Source organism: Molothrus ater, chromosome 14 (assembly GCF_012460135.2).
Source record: "Molothrus ater isolate BHLD 08-10-18 breed brown headed cowbird chromosome 14, BPBGC_Mater_1.1, whole genome shotgun sequence".
Taxonomy (NCBI): domain Eukaryota; kingdom Metazoa; phylum Chordata; class Aves; order Passeriformes; family Icteridae; genus Molothrus; species Molothrus ater.
Window position 1 is genome coordinate 9,690,371 of NC_050491.2, and position 16,802 is coordinate 9,707,172.

Here is a 16,802-nt window from a genome sequence, read left to right on the forward strand (position 1 = left end):
TAGGCTGTTGTGAGGAACAAAAGTGGTACCACACATCTGTAAGTTACAATAGTACAGTTTGGAAATAGTTGGCACTGGCTGTACAATAGGCTTTTATCCTTAACTGTGAGTTTTTGCTGCTTAAGCCAGATATTTAGCTCTTTGAGTTTTATTTCTATCACTCATTAGGATTGACATTACACAACACGTTTATCTCTCAGCTGTCTTCTACCATATGGTGCTGTGGGGTTTACTATTCAACTTGCCAAATTGATGGTGAGAAATGGAGCAAAGAAGTTCTCTGAATATATTTCAGTTAGAAGTGGTATAAAGATGTGAATGGGAATTCCTCCTCTGCTGAAATTCAAAGAAACATCAGCTTGAACACATAATCTTGTTCTGACTGCTCCATCAGCCAGTGGGATTTCACAGGGAAGCATTTTGTCACGTGTCTAAACCCCAGCAGGAACTTTTAGAGACTCTAATCAATGTCAGTTATTAAGCATACTGCCTTTAAGGACTACTGCATTTGTAGCTGTGGATTACCATTTTTTGGACCAATTTTGTTGAAATCTGCTGAACACCCCTCTGCCTCTCCAAAAATATTAATGGAAATGCAAAATAAAGATAGTATTTTCCAAGTCCAAATTCAAATAGGAGTTGAAGATGTTGTTGGATTGATTGTACTACTGGGTATATATTTATCTTACTGCAGCAAAAAAAAGCAAAAATTATTTTCTTTATTGTAGAGTGTATGTATAGGAGCTTTTGGGATGCAGTGTACACTTGTACTAGACACAGATTTGGCATGCTAAAACAAGTTCTTTACACTTTCTACTGGTTTTCCCAGTTACTGAATGCCATTTTTCTGTTTCCAAATATTAACTATTTTCCTAACCTTTAAATTAGTAATCGATAGTTTCATTAAAAATAATTAAACTTTGATCACTAAATTTTTTTTTTAAAGTATGTGTTGAAATGTAGCTAAAATGTTGTAATAACTAAACATTTTAGCAATGACTAAAGAAAAGGTTAAGTGTACGCTCTAAGCTTCACTGGTGAAGTCTGAAAAGAATTCAGCCTGGATAGGCCTGTAGGATTCTCTTTGGGTCCACCAGGACCCTTACAAATGATGGTCACAGCCAGTTTGGGAAAGAAGTGTCTAATACCAGGGCAGTGCTTCTGCTACTGAAAATAATCATTGTTATGTATGGTTTCTTCTGCTTCTGGAGGAGACCTGGTGAGATATTTTATCAGGATTTGACTAAAGATTAGTCGGTCCTTTTAAAGAATAAGTTTCTGTTTTACTTTGTTTGATTTATGCTGATAATTTCTTTTGTGTTTTTCTACAAAAGATGAATAGTCTGAAGGTATCATCTGGGAGGAGAGAACAGTTATCTCATCCATGAAATGCATGTGAAATTACTTGTACTTTTATATAAACCTACAAATATACACTTGGTGTGTAACTTCTATTAGGCAAAAATCTGTTTGGTGCAAGGATGCTGTGATATACACATGATTTTGACCCTTTTTCTCAGAAAAAGAGTAATGTCTCAGTACGTACCAAACATAGTGCATTAAGGACAAATAAAAATACTTTACAATAAAAATACTTCTTTCACTCCCAGTAAAAACTGAAACAAAATCATTCAGATGGGCTATAAATAGTCAGCCTGCCAGGAATTGCAGAACAGGAAGAACTTCAGTGTTTCTGCTTAAAAACTAAGGGTTAATAGACAACAGATGGTACCTCCATTATGGGGAATAGGGGAAAAAGGAGTATTTTTGGTCAGTTTAATTATTAATAGTATTTTCAGCTAGCAGGGTGGTAAGCTGAAATTTGCATAAGCATTTGTTGTTAGCATAGTAGTGGGAGCAGTGTGAAGTCAATAGCAAATGGCTTTGAAACACTCCCACTCAAGGTCTTCCTCACTCTGAAGTGCTTCAGTGGGCTGAATGGGGGCTGGGGGAGAGTGACCTTGTAGGGAAGGACAGATGGAAGGGCTGAGTTCATCCTTCACCTGCTCTTGAGCCTCCTGCAGGTCCATGGATGATGAGCTGCAGGAGCCAGGCTGCCTCAGGGGTGCAGGGGGACAAGAGGCAACAGGCAGGAGGGAATACAGGGAGATGCTGGTTAGAAAAACAGCACAGTCAATTCTTGGTGATGAAGGTTGGTATGGACCTGGGAATGCATTGCCTGGGGAAGCTGTGGGGTCCTAGGAAAGTCAAAATTTGACTGAAGAGGGCTGCAGGGAACCTTGCCTACTGTTAAAGTTACACCTGCTTTGTGCATGGTGTTGGACATCTACAAGGCCCCTTAAAAACAAAACTCTTTTAGTGTTGAATTGTTTTGATTGAGTTCTAACTATTTCCTTTATTTTTTGCAATTATTGTTTGATTTATATGCTAAAAATTGTTCTGGGAATTGTTCTGTACGTTTTTGACAGCTCTTCTGTGGGATATATTTTTTATTAGTGACAAGCTGGCTTAATATCAGAGGTAGGTGTTTCCATTAATTTATAAACCAGCATCCTGTGGCTACATGATTGTTTAGCTGTAGGATTCTTTCTTATTCCATAAAATTTAAATGCAGTTAATTTCAGTTAAATGCAGTGATTTTCTTTAAAAATAGTGAATACTAAATATATCACCACTAGTCATTTGTGTTGGAGTATTTCTTGCAAATATCAAAATATCCATAAATATCTAAAATATCTAAATCCAAATATCTTAATCCTCTGTCCTAATCACAGTGCAGATGCAAGGAGTCTGACAGCTGCTGCTCTGTAGCTGTGCTGTCCCTGAATTCCTGTGGCTTTGGTCCCTGTGTCCCAGGGCTGGCCTGTGACTGCAGATGTGCTCACAGAGGAGCTGGGTCCTGTTTGCTCCCTTCACCTGTCACTTAGTGCTGTGTACAGCCCTCTGCCCAGGGAGTTAACCTTAGAGATGCTTTCATTAGAGTCAGATTAACACCCTTCTATGTTGCATTGATGCCTGTGCTTCAAATTAGAGTCCATTTGTTCATTGAAAGTTAAGAATTTGGATAAAACTGTTCGTCAGTGTCTTGACTTTGCTGTATACTGATTAAACAGCAGTGCTGTGAATGAAAGAAAGATAATCTGAACTCCAGTGTTACTGCTTTTTTTGTCCATTAGCTCATACCAGACACTTGAGTTAAATTTGAGCTGCTGGGCTAGAGCTGAAAGGCCTTGTTGCCTTTGTCCATGTGGCCTTAGCAGTCAAAAAATGTTACATGTCTTGAGTGCACTGAATTAGTTGTGCTTTTCTAACTGTGTGTACTTTAATCAAAATACTGCATTGAAAAATGTAACATAACTGTTATTTGGGGAGAAGGATCTTTAGTGTTTTCCTTGTCTTAGGAATGTATGTATATTAAGATGGATGTGAAAATGATGATGGGAAGCAGCATTTGTTGATAAGGATATATCTCAGCCTGGCTCCCTTCCCCTTATACTGAGGCAGTTGCCTAAGAACACAAGATTAGGAATTAGTCATCTTCTGACTGCTGTGCAGTCTGAGAATGTCAACATTTGTTCAAAAACTTAAGAGGGGAAGTAAATGCAGACCAAGGATAGAAATGGGCTCAAAGACAATCCTGTTGGTGAAGGCTATGGTTTTAACTTCAAGAAATCCTCTGGTGGGGGCCTGCATCTCAGCTGGATGTGTCTGAAGAGTCAGAAAAGGTTGAAGGAAAGTTTACAAGGCCAACAGTGTTTGTATGTTAATAAGGGAAATAAATTAATGAAAAATCAATCCCCCAGCCAGGCTTCAGCCAGCCAATTCTGTTGCTGCTGTATTAAGGGGTAATACACAGTACTTTGCTTATTAAGCAACAGAGCATTTCCAAAGTAATTGAAAAGCCAAGATTGTGTTTGCAACCAAAATTCTATGCCTTTCTATTAAAGCTGGAGTTATGCTTTTCTGTTAACGCAGCTTTGTATTGGACTTTGATAAATACTTGATTGAATGGTAAAGCTGTGTCTTCACAGCTTGATCTAAGTCCTTGTTTGATTAAGGCCTACGTTTTCATCTCACTTTTTGCCTCTAGATTCTAAGCTGGACTGTTTTGTGTTTATTTTCTCTAACTGTTGTGTGAAAAGAAGTCACAATTTTCTCAAATATCTCCACCTAAATTCACTTAACTATCACAGGTTGACATGATCAACCTCTGGGATTATGGAAAAGAATTCAGGAGGCTTGTCAGGTGTAGAAAGTTTTCCTTTTATTGGAATAGAGTGTGCCAGCATTGCCACAGACCAGACACAGCAGGGCTTGCCACAACTTTCAACCAGATGAGGGCTGCTGGGGGGGACAACAGGGATGTTTACTGACCTTGGAGTATTTTAGCCTTTTGTGTACTCCTTAGAAGATCTGGAAAATTCTTTTATCATCAGCTAATTGTCTAAAACAAATGAATCTTTGAAAGAATACTGGTATGTGTTTAATGAAAGCAATTGATCTGCTGTTTTCAGGCATGCTTCCTTGTTGTTCGTTTTATTTGAAGATTACTTTGTAGTCTTGTTCAAACACCACCTACTTATTAGAAGGTAAATTGCAAATCTTTTCTCGTTTTTATACTGGCAGCATAATAAAAATCTATATAGCTGTGGCAAACCATACACAATACTACAGAGATTTCTACTTACCTTTGAGTAAAACTCAATTCAGATATTGTGACTGGGTAATTTTTATTTGCTAAGTGGTTTTAATTCAGTTTATTAATAGCATATTCTGCATCTTTCAACCTAATCAAGGTAAGCCAATAATTAATTTTATGGGACAATATTCTGAATCTATTTGCAGATATTATACACTTACAATGAGCTGTTTTCTTCTTTTGAGTCACTGGAAAGCTGAAGGTTTGTGAACAGGACTTGGCACAGCAGCCAGTAACATCCTTGCCATGCAGAATTCTGTGTTAATAACATGCCAGCTATAGATAACAAGTTGTAACTTTTCCTTAGGTTTTGACTGCACCTGGAAGCTCTCGGAAAACTTAATAAGAGGAATTTTAAAAGGAATATCATACACTACTTCTCATTTTTTTGTCCTGCTGCAAGGATTCCAAATTATGATATTCATAGATGATCTTTAACATGCAAGAGATTTTCCCTTGAAAAAGATTTGAATTTGTATGAAAACAAAGCTATCGTTTTAATCTTTTGAAAACATAGTAAGGAGAGGATTCCTGTTTTGTTTAGCTTCCCCCTAGATATCAATTGTCACAACAGTAATCTAAGCATGTTTATGCTTTTTTTGTTGATTATTCATTAACTATCAGGACACTTTCTGATATGACAATAAAAATGTAGTAGGGTAAATGTATTTGATTTCCCCTTTATTGTTAAAGTTGCAAGGAATTCACACAGTCTAAAATCTTGATAGGTTTTTGACTATTTACTTAACATTTTAATAAGGCCTTTGCTGTTTGTTGAAATTCAACACTGTATTAAAATGTATTATTCCACTGTGTTGCAAGGATCAGTGTCAAGAAGATTTAGTAGTTTTCCTCTTCAGGGCTTCCTGGCAGAATCTCACTTTCTTATTAAAAATAAATCTGATATGGTATTTTCTTTCCAGCAATCTTTTTGTCTTTAAAGCCCTGCAGTGTTATTATTTATTCCATTACTTTTTTTTTCTCATTGTACTAATTTCTTCCCTCCATCCCACTTGGTTCCCTGTCTTAGTGTATGGTTCTTTCTGGCAACGGCAAAAGGTTGAGTCCATGCACCCAACAGTGGAGTTCAGGCAGCTTGCCAACAATATCCAAGCTAACCTTTCTCCATGTCATAGGGGCCAGTAGCAAATCTGAGGCATGATTTTGACATCATCTACATCATTCTCAAATACATTTTTATCTTTAAGGAAGAGTTCTGTCATGAAACTCACTGCATTCATATTCAGAGAGATGAGTCTGGTGGCTCTGTAAGGTGCTGATTAAGTGGTCACTCTGTAGAATTCCCAATTAGCTGCACTGAGGCACAGAGCTAGAAGACTGAAATGCAGGAAAAGTGCCCAGCACTCCTCTGACCCTGCCATGTAGGTGAAAGGAAATTAAATGCTAAGTTCAGTTGTATGTGTCAAGTGCTCTCCAGCACCACAGCTGGAGGCAGATTAATGACAGAATCCTCTGGTGCCTGTTGTCATCACAAACTGAAAACAAACCCCATCTCCATGAATTCCCTTTCCCAGAAAAATCTAGGATTCTACTCCTTACTTTCTGTTATTAGGTGGTAGACCAGGAGCTCTAGTTTCTTTAGTTTGGGGTTTTTTTGAGTTGTCCTGTGTGACATGGGAGTTATTCAGTAGGCCTGACATGTCTGCTGGCTGCCAAGCTCTGACCAGTTGCAAAGATAAATCATCATTCCTGCATTAGTGCTACTGCCTTTTGATTCTGGACAAAATCTGGGGGTTGTGTTGTGTTTGTTTTTCTGTAGGCAGTTCCAGTTATGTGTACAGAGATGTTGAATCTGGAGTAAACAAATGAGTCCCAGAAACACAGATACCAATAAAGGCACGTGCTAAGGTTGATAAATTGAGAGAGGGAGAAACCAAGACTCAAGTGGAATGTCTGCCTCCCTTTTTACTGCTTGGTTTTGTCAGGTTTCAAGGCACCAACAATTTGATTTCTACAAAGGAATCAGCACAATATCTTAACAAAATTTAACTAGTTAGTATGGCTGTAAGGCACCTGAATATCCAAGAAAATCAGTACTTCTCACCAATCTTCTGCCTATTTCTGCCATACCTGACTTTGATAATGGGTTGTGAAAGAACTGGAGACTAATCTTTCTTTCTCTGCAAAGTTACAATTGTGCCTTCCCTGCAATTTGTTCTCCTTAACATCCTTATCCACCAAATACTCTTATGATGTAGAAGAGTGCTATTATCTCAGCCTTACACATGGAAAAGTGGTTTGTGCAAGGTCACATGGGCAGTTAATGACTGAGCAGAGCTGAACAAGCTGTTCAAGCCCCAAGGTAGAGGGGTGGGTATTGCACAGCTTTTCTTAAATGAAAGGAGTCAAATGAAAATGTATTTTGAGTCAAACTGAGTAGGACAGCCTTCATTACAGAAGTAAACATTATTTCTATGTAGCTGAAACTACAGCTCAGATTACTATATGATGGACCCTTTCATATTGTTATAAAATTGGTGGAAAGTGATACCAAAACTGCATATCACCAAAATTTCCTTATGAACAGCAGGCATCTATTTTAAGTAGAATATAAAAGATTGCCAACAGCCTTGGTCTGTAGGTATATACTTAGAATATTAGGTAAAAATTGATTTTTTTCCTCACCAAAAGCTTCTTGATCCCTTTTTGAATCATTAGTGCATCAGTAGCTGGGCATTACAGACAGCCTCTGCAATGGTTTACACTTGTTTTACTTATGAAGCTCATGAGGTATCTTTTGGTCCCTTTAAACTAGAATTTCCAGATATTTGTTTTCTTGTTTGGCATAGGTTTCAGTTATCTTTGTTAGAACATGGATTTCAGGTGCATTTCTGTTGGAATTAGTTTGATTTAGGTCACCATTTTTTAGTTAGCTCGGATGCTGTAATTGTTGAATTTACACAAATAACGTATTTTTTAAAATACGTTTAATGTTTAGATTGTTTTGTAGCAACAATCAGATTGTGTGGTAAAAATTATGGTGCTTCAGTCTGCTTTGCAAAATGAAGGTAATTAAATTCAGCTCTATTTTTCAGTGTCAATTTAGTGTTACTGCAGTGTCATTTGTATCACCATTTGAGAACTGCTTGTTCCAGAAAACCTCTGCATGTTAAAATAATTGTGAAATAACTCAGTATATCTGCGTAATTTCACCAGGAATCTGAACGAGTTTAAAAGTTTTTGTCAACTGTGAGCATTATCTGAAAAACAAAATTCTTGAAGTGCCATTGAGATTCTCTTTTTAGAAACCCTTCTTGGGTTTAGCTGACAAATTATGATAGATGAAATATGATATGTCAACTGGCAACTTTCTTCCCTTCCCGAGGTAGCTTGTGGTTATCCTTACGAAAATCAGCACTGGGCACTGGCTGCCATCCAGTCATGCTTGCAAACCTAGGAAATAGAAAATAACTGCTATGGTGCAGTTGAATTATTCTGATGGCTTGTTTTGATTTTGCTGAAGAAAGAGATGAGTCAGAGATAGCTCTGAGGCTGCAAATTTCAAAAACATTACAATAAATTCAAGTAAAGTTGAAAACATACAAGGTCTGTTTTCCTTACATGGTACAGCTGGAGTCCTGTGCTCCAGGGATACTTTCAGCATCCATTTCAGGTGACATGTGAAAAATCACTAGTGATGACTTAAATACACAAAGGGATTTTTTTGTTATGTATAAATAAAATAGTATGTATTAACAGTGAAAATTCTTGCTTTCCTGCCTCATGGTTACAATAACTACAGACTCCTAGATTAGAAAATACTTGACCAAGAGAATGTTGTCAGGAAGGCTCAGTGTTATTTCCCTGGGTTTGGAATTTGGTGCTAGGTTCATTGTTGTGTTCTACAAGTTAGCTACAGCAAGCATTGTTGCTTCCACATCTCTGGTTTTTTAGACATGACTAAATGCCTCAAGATAGTAAAGTTCCTGATGAAAAAAGCTTGTTTCTCTTTGAGCTCAGGCATTTGGAAAAGCTGTTGCTGGTAGCCTTGTAAAAGCAATTCAGATCCCTAGCACGAGCAGTCTGACACTGGAAAGCCCTACTTACACCAGGGTAAGCAAACTCCTCTGTCTCTGGTCAGGAGATTGAACTCACTGGTGTCAAAGCATTTCAGAACTGTGAGCAGATTTTTTATTATTTTTTCTCCTCTCACAATTGTCTCCATTTATGAGATACTTGCATTGTTTTTCTTTACAATTTACTCAGTGTTCCATGTGTTTATATTTAAGCAAGCTGAAAATCAAGTTTAAAATTTTGCATTACTCTTCTAATATTTTGTTCCGCACAGGATAATAGGAAATATATGCTGTATAATAAATATTGATTTTTAGAAAAAAATAGGACTAGATTAAAATTTTTAAACAGTAAAATAAACTTTATTTAAATGAAATCATTTTTGTAGTCCCTACAGTGGATTTAAAACAGAGGTTGCAAGAAACTGAATTTCATCTGAGTGATAGAACTAACTGAGTATAAATAATGGAAATTAAATCTGTTCAAGAGTGCAAATCTAAACCCATTTTCCATGTACATCTTCAGTTGAGTTGTGCAGGGATCATAGAGGTGCTATTTGAAAAGTTACGGCTGTTCTGTTAGAGTACAAATTCAGGCCATCTGTAGCTTGTTTGAGATAGTTACTTGCACTAGTTAGGCTTTCCTGTGCTGTGAAGAGTGTGAGAAATTGAACTGAGAGGGAATTATCCATTCAGTATTTCTTCAGTTTTTCACTGGAACCAGCATGATATCACTCCTTTAGGAAAAGAAACACATATAAGCATTTCTGATTGTTACAAACCAGTATTTCTGGTATGTACAAACCAGATTGGTTACAAACCTATATCTAATTTGTTACAAACCAATATTTCTGGTGCCTGGAAAGACCTGTATGATGAGGAAGCATTTTTGATACTAGAGTGCTGTTTATTAATTAGCTCAGACATTTGTGTTTTGCTTTCTAATTAGTGTATGGCATCCAGTACAGCAGCTAAGAATGTGGTGTTACAGTTGAACTGCATTAAATGTTTGTGTCTGTTTCTGTCCAGTTTAGCTGCATAGAAACTGAGGTGGGGACATGCCTCGTGTACATTTACACACACAAGCCATCAGGCACTCCCTTTGTGCTGTTTTGTGTGCAGCACATCCTCAGCCCACAGAGCACTTGAGTTTAAACGGGAGCTCGGGGGTTGTGCCAGCCTGACAACTGTCAAATGGCACTCTTGAAAACTATTGGGTTAAGATTGTTTCAGACCTTCTTAAATTTAATCCCAGACTTTAGACAAATGCTTTCATAACAGGGAAGAAAGGGATACATGATGGCCTAAATCTTTCTATAAAATTATATGTTTCTCAGAGGATAGCTGTAATTGAATTATAGAATGCCTTGAGAGTATCCTTGTCGGTGGTTAGAGAGATATGAAGGGAAGCAGAGAGACTCTTTCACAAACTAAATGTGGAAGAGACACCCTATAATTCAGCTGTATAAAACCCCTAGCAATCATATAATTATACTATAAACGTGGTTTGGGAGGAATGAAAAGCAGCATTTATTTAAAACATTAAGAAAAATTACTTCATGGTATGAGACATGTATTTTCTCTGTGTTTTATTCTATTAAGTTTTTCTTGTCTGCCCAGCTAACACCCTTCCCTCTATTGTCACAATGCACTTGTGTGTGGGTATCAGCCTTCTAAAGTGCAGGGAGGAGACCCAGTTTGGGAGCTGTAGTAGAAGTCAAACTCCAAAAGGAGAACAATGCTAACAGAACTGCCTCTATTTCTGCCAGAGACAACAGAGTTGGAGTTTTCTGTTTGTAAGATTTTGTACAGCCAGCTAAAGAGAAAACTGGGAAGTTGATCCACTCTTCACTCGTGTAATATAAGTGAATTACCAGAAAGGCAAGGGGAATTATTTGTGGCTATTTTGTGTTAAAAGTCACTTGAAGAATTGTTCCCTATTGTAGAATTTTAGCCAAAATTAATTTTGAAAAGGGAGTAAGAGAAATATTAGTTACTTAATTTTTACCATTGTAATTGTCAATAGGGGGTTAAGGTGATTGTTATCTTAAACTCAAGATGTCAGTAAACAAATAAATTGACAGTATTTGCAATTTATATAGGGACAGCATTTACTCTTAAGATTTGGAGGTAGCTGAGCATATTTACAGAGTTCTTAGTGCACTTTAAATATCCCCAAATGTCTTAGGTGAGCTGCCACAAGAGCCAAGTGACTGGCTGAGCTTTTTGTTGGATTGCACCTGCCCTTTCCATACCACACCTTTTGGGTTTCTTTAATGGGCACTCTAGGAATCTTACAATTCCAGCATCCAGAAGCTGTAAATGGTGGATCAAGTGATGCAGCCTCACGGCAGAAATATGAAAAATATTTTGTTTAGTTGATGGAAATATGGAAGAGCTTTTCTAAGTCCACACAGAGGGATTGTCCTGGTGCTGAGAACAGATGACCTGATTGCCTTTCTTTTGCTTGATCATGTAAAACTTCCTTCTGTAGCCTTGTACAGACCAGAATTCTGCTATTATTTTTGGAAGAGATCAAGCTGTGGATTTTGAATCAAGGGTTTTTGTTTGGTTTTCAGTTTAACACAGCATTAGGAGGGTTGTTACTCTGTAATACATCCAGTATTATGGCCTTACCAAAAGGAGATTGGAAATTAGATCCGTATTTTTCTCTTTGCAATCTCATTGCCATGCAAACAGTACTAAAGCTGTAGGAAAGCAGCTGAGCTAGTGATCTCATTTAGCAGCCCAGACAGCTAACCTGGGCAGAAGGGAAATTGTCAGTAAAAACAGACTGGAGGCTGATAGTGCTCTAGGGGATGTGATGCTCTAGGGGCTGGAACACCTCTGGGGTTCTTCCAATGGAAAAATCTCAAGATTTCTACAACAGATATGCATGTGTTAGCCTGAATGCAGTACTGGGTTTGTTATAGTGAGGCATCAAATTACATTTTATGTGTAAAAATAAGTCTGTGTTCTTTTAAGAATACATTTTTGGAGAAAGGAGGAGAGGAACATTTGTGAGAGAAACAAATACCATGTGACTTTTCAGCAACTGACTTCCACAGTCTTTTGCTATTTTCTCTCTAAAAAATTATGGTTAAAGGCTACTTAATAGCTCAATACTACATTGATTTTTAAATCAGTTTTCTAATTAGGCTTAGATTTTTGGAAGGGAGTGGGGTCATTTTTGGGAGAAGTCTAAAGTGCATACTAGCTTTGTACAGTCATAGAAATTTCAGATTGCTGATACAAACCAGGAGAACGTGGCACCTAAGGAAATGTAGAAGTTCACATGAAGGTGGAGCAGATTGGAACTGTTTTCAGGATGTGGATCTCTGAATGAGCTCAGCAATGCAGCACCCTCAGTGTGGAGGCACTCGATGGAAACACCCTGAGGGGTGCCGGGCCCTCCGGGTTGTGTCTATGGACTGGTGCAGAGGCTCACATGTTGCAATGTTATTTTATATCCAAATGCGAGTGGCTTATGCCACACCAGGAGAATAAAGCAAGAGAGTAAATGAGGGGCTAGAGCTCAATCAGCCATCATGGCTAATTAGTACTTCATGGCTAATTTTTACTTTGTAGTTGAGTAGAGGCTGCTGGGTGTGAGTTGATGCTCTTAAGTGAGCAGTGCTGAGTGGCCAGGGGTGAGACTGGCCCTGCTTCTGAGAGATCAAAGAAGCTGAAATGAAACTTTCCCTCACTAACCAGGATTTGAATCCTGGGAATGGAGAGGTAGAGGAAAAACCTGAAAATGCCATATGCATTTCCAGATGAAGCTATGTGAAATACATGGTGCTTTAAAGAGGACTTTGTTTTGAGGGAATAAAGGGTTCTTAGAGTGTTGGTTTTGTTGTTTTTTTTTTTACATCCCTGAAGTTTTCGTTTGTTGATATATAATTTTATTTCCAGAGTCTTTCAGATCCCTGAAAAAGGTTGTTCATTTGTTTGTTTTCTTTGCTTTTTGCCACCTGAATTCTCTGTAGGACACAGATGGCATATGACCAAAGAGTTTTAGAGAGCCCTTTGACTTTATTTTAAAATAACAATAAATGTGTTCAGACTGATTTTGTTTTTCTTTTTTCTTTTTTTTTTTTTTTTTGTAAACTTAACAATAACTACAAAAAAAAAGTAAAATTGTTTAGGTTTTCTTATTTTGGAATATTAGCTGTTCTGTGTCCATAAAATGTTGAGATGACGATATTGATGTCACCTACCAAGCTACCTTCTCAGAATCTTTGTACTGCTTAGAACCTAGAATATTTTTTTGTTTTTGCATTTTACCATGAGCCCTCCACACTGAGATACCACATTTATATGCTTTATGTGAGACCCCTCTGTAACTCAAAGATGAGCATGGCTGTTGCAATCTGCTCTCAGAATTGCATCTAAGCCATTGATTTCTCTCTGGCTTGTGTCTTAAATACATTATTGATGTGCACCATCGTCTTCAAATCGCTGCAGATGCTTGCACTGTGCACCTGGAGCTGGCATATGTCTTTATTTACTGGTGCAGTAAGAAGGGGAAGATTTTAGGATTTTGTTTCTCTTTGGAAAATATGGACTCGAGAGGCTAAGCAAGGTTTGATGTTCAGCTAAGAACAGCTTCTAAACCTTGCCATTGACCTTACTTTGGAACTTTTCATAGCTGTATATTATAATTTTTCATCTTCCTTTTTTAACTTGAACTGAAAATTCTTTTGAATTATTGGTCAAACTTTCTAATTATGCAGCTTTAGGGATGAATATTTATTTTTAACCACATCTTACTGTAGATTCTAGTCTCTAAAATGTATCTCATGGCTTAAAAACTAGTAGTAATGTAAAACAATGTAATCAAGCATTTCCTGCTTTGGGCTCTTATATTTGATAAGCTTCTTTGGCAATCCAGTTTCTATTAAAATCTGCAACATGGACTTAAATTTATTCTTATTTGAACCCTGAAAGCTAGCTTTTTGTGCTTGCCTGAAGGTTATATGTTAAATGGATAAGTTTCTGTTATTCTTGTGTGTTTATTCTTGTTTTGTTTAATCCCAGTGAACTCAGTACTTGAGTATGCCTGTTGTTTTTGAATGTGTAGGTTTGGGGAAATTTCAATGATCTTCACTGGAAAGGCTGTTTCAAAGAAGAGGAAATTGTAAGCCTAATGACTTAACAATACAAAGAAAAGTTTTTATGTTCTAGATTGACAAAGTGTGGTGGATTCAGATATACTTAGAAGAAACTGAAAAGAGTGAAGTGCTTATTGAAATTACTGTCTTAAGGAAAGAGCCCTAAATTGTTTTGTAACTGTAATTCACCAGAAATAATTTTGTACTCTGAACTCACAGAAGGCTCCAGCTTCATCGTGCTCAGGGTTTCTATGGTGAAATGTTACTGCAGTTGACATAATGATGAAGAGAGCTATTCTGGCCTGTTTTGAAGATGCAGATTTTGAATTTTCAGTACCAATTAATACAGATCAGCAGTGGCCACAGGCTCTAAAAGGATCAGTGAGAGAGAAATGACTTAGAGTTTCCCTTTTGGTAATATACACAGAAAAAAAAAATATATATATATATATATATATATGTATGAATCTTAATGAGGGTTTACATTTGTAATAGATCAGAGAAGCTTTATGAAAAGGATTAATACCAAAGGAGGTATTATTAGTCATTGTTGCTGAAAATTTTACTATCAGGCATTTTGCTCATTGAAAACAAAAAGCAACCCATGGAGGTGCTCGTGTGCAGTGATGTGACAAATTCGGCTGCGAGTGTGACTGAACCCAGGGATGAGCTCAGTGCCTGATCAGTCTGAGAGCGCCGTGCTGGCTGCCCTTAGCAAGGGGGACAGGGGGGTTAAAGCAGTTCATACATAATTCATTGCAGGAAAATTAATTTGCCAGAGCTTTCCCTGTTTGTATATAACACAGCACATGTGATAACAGACTTCTAAGCTGAAGCTGAGCCTTTCAACATTTTTTGCTGAAGATCCCAAGAGATATTTCATTTACTTTGTTCTTTAGAGATGCTCTAAATGAGAGTAAGTATGGGATTCGCAGTCTGTATCTTGGTTTGCAAAAGAGACAGGTATGAGCTCTGAAATTCAGATCTGGATGGGAATTTGCCATCATCTGTTAGATGTATAGTCTAAACTTCCATTGAACTTCTTATTTGCTTTTTGGGAGTCTTGTGTCAAGTTTATGGCTCAATGGAGAAGTGAATCCGCTTGTAACGATTAATAGTCCAGTAGATCAATAAATAAAAATCCCCACTGGATTGTACCAGATGAGACATCCACATGGCATTCAAAACCTGAAGGCTATTTATTTTAATAACAATTTTAATTGCCCATTTCTGAGACTATTACTTCCACTATAAACAGCTTAACTATAGTATTACAAGAGCAGGCTTAGCTTTAGTTTCATGCCACATCACTCAGCATATTTAATGATTCCCTTTGTATTTCAATTTTTTAACGCAGCTTAATATTTTTATTTTGTTTTCCATTGTAGGGATATGGGAGCAGTGACATATTCATTAAATTGTCCAGGGTACTAGTGAGGTTTTCCTGTTGAGTTAATGAATTTATTTTGGATCCCAGTTGTGTGTATGATGCAATGAATGAATTGCCTGGCATTTGTCTACAGTGATATTAATCTGAATATACTGGCAGCTTCCCTCTCCTCCAAATGTACTGTATACCATGTCCATAAAAGTATTTCTGTTGCCAAAAACATCTGCCCTTGTGAGCATAAAGGAGAAAATATATTCATATGTTGCTTTTATCTTAATAATGAAGTTTTGAGTTATGGGTTTTTTTCTGAAATACATGAAGGTAACAAATAGATTGAGAAATACCCAAGTAGAAAATGCAAGATGAAGATGTATTTTAATGTTAGCAAGAAAGATAATAGGTCTAAAAATGGAGTCAATATCTGGGTTTATGTTTAGCATCCACAGTAACTCAATTGAAACAGATTTTTATAATCATAGAAAAGGAAGGTGAGAGCATTATCATGTCTGTAAGAAATTTTTATCTGTGTGGAAGCTAATTCTGTGAATGAAATGGGTCTGGTTTGTATGGTATTTTAGTTTTTTAAAAAAGGTAACTTACTTTAGTTTCTGTGATAGCCTTCATACATTAAGGAACTGAAAGAGCTTAAAGTAAGACCAACAAATTTGGCATTTTTTCCTTCATCTGAAATACACAATTCGATATTTGAACTGCAGGTGAAAGATTACTTCTTACTTTTGTGTCCGTTGGTAAAGTAAGCTGACTTAGCAGCTGGAGATGTGGGGTGAAATCTGTCCATCTTCATGAACATTTTTAAAAATATATAAGAATATTCTTATGTGTTTTGTTACACTATTCTCCAAATGTGGGGGGAAAAAGGAGTGTATGCCCCTTGCCCTCTTTGTATTCTTAATGACAAAGGCCAAGATCACGAGCTTAGAAAAGTAACTGCTTCTTCAAATCAGGAAACTGAGAATTAAAATTAAATTGTTTGATGCCTAATTTAATAGGTGCTGACTTTTCTGGTGCTCTTCCTGGAAGGTTTCCTACCTTGTCTGAAATTAGACTGGCTTTAGTGATTTATAGAAAGTACACTATGTTGCTAAGTGATGAGACTAAGAACTAGAAACATCCCTTTGAACCAGTCTCCACTGGTAATAAGGAATCATGAGGAATGCAGAAACTGTGAATGGTTGTGGCCAAGCATCAATGCCTGTGGCTGAAGTTTGCCCTAAGTTGTAGGGCTGACGTTTGCATTTTCTTCAGTGTTTCATCTTTGCCTGAGCCAGGGTTCAGATTCAGTCTCTAGTTTTGATTTCAGCTAAATATTACAAAATTGGGGGTTGGGATGTCTTTATGCTTACATGAGATAAGCCCCACTTTGGCTTCAATGGCATTTGTGTGTTGTTGCTCGAGTCTACATTGTTGTGAATACAAATGGAGAGGCTGTGTCTTTGTCAGTCCTCTGAGGAGAGGTTTTGCACTGCTGAGATTGCCTTTTGCATCTCTACTTAGTGTGTGCCTTCAAAAAGGACTTAAATGACTTCAGTACAGTTCTTTGGATCCTTGCCATCCCTCTGATCCACAACGCTAAATGCTGTAGG

At 37.3% G+C, this 16,802-nt stretch overlaps 1 protein-coding gene across 2 annotated transcripts in view; it reads left to right on the forward strand.

Moving 5' to 3' along the window:
- The window catches only part of TENM1 (teneurin transmembrane protein 1), a 661,862-nt gene that overhangs the window by 389,676 nt on the left and 255,384 nt on the right, over nucleotides 1–16,802 (forward strand). The window lies entirely within an intron of this gene.